Raw genomic sequence first — 644 nt, forward strand, 5'->3', positions numbered from 1 at the left:
TGGCAAAGGGCACACTGACAAAGGAGATTAATCAGAACTGGCTTTGACAAGCACTGTGGCAATTGGACAATTAAAACAGACTTTCAAGGGGGGGGGGAAGAACAAGGAACTGGGGAAGGAGGGTAAACAAAATAGTGCAACAATGAATGAATGAAAACCCCAAATCTCTGTAAATGTTCATTAAAATTAATAAAATTTAATTAAAAAAAAGAGTTGGTGGAAGATCTATCAACAATCTGCATTATGTAGATGACACAACCCTGCTTGCTTAAAATGAGGAGGACCTGAAGTGCTTGCTGAAGAAGGTCAAGGACTGCAGCCTTCAATATGCATTGAAGGTCAACAAAACAAAGATTCTCTCCACTAGGCCGACTGACAGCATCATGATAGTCAGTGAAGAGGTTGAGAGTTTTAACAACTTTAGTTTGCTTGGCTCCACAGTCAACACTCCTGGCACCAGCAGCCAGGAAATTAAAAGACTTATTGTGATGGAAAAGCCTTCTGTTAGGGACCAAGTCTCCAAAGTACTGATGAGTAATGGTGTCTCTCTGGAGACTAAGGTGTGTCTGATAAAGGTCATGGTCTTTGCTATTACTTGTTATGCATCAGAGAGCTGGACAATGACTAAGGAGGATAGAAGGAGA

This window comes from Elephantulus edwardii, unplaced genomic scaffold (genome assembly GCF_000299155.1).
Source record: "Elephantulus edwardii isolate Elephantulus edwardi_28Jun2011 unplaced genomic scaffold, EleEdw1.0 scaffold00009, whole genome shotgun sequence".
Lineage (NCBI taxonomy): Eukaryota > Metazoa > Chordata > Mammalia > Macroscelidea > Macroscelididae > Elephantulus > Elephantulus edwardii.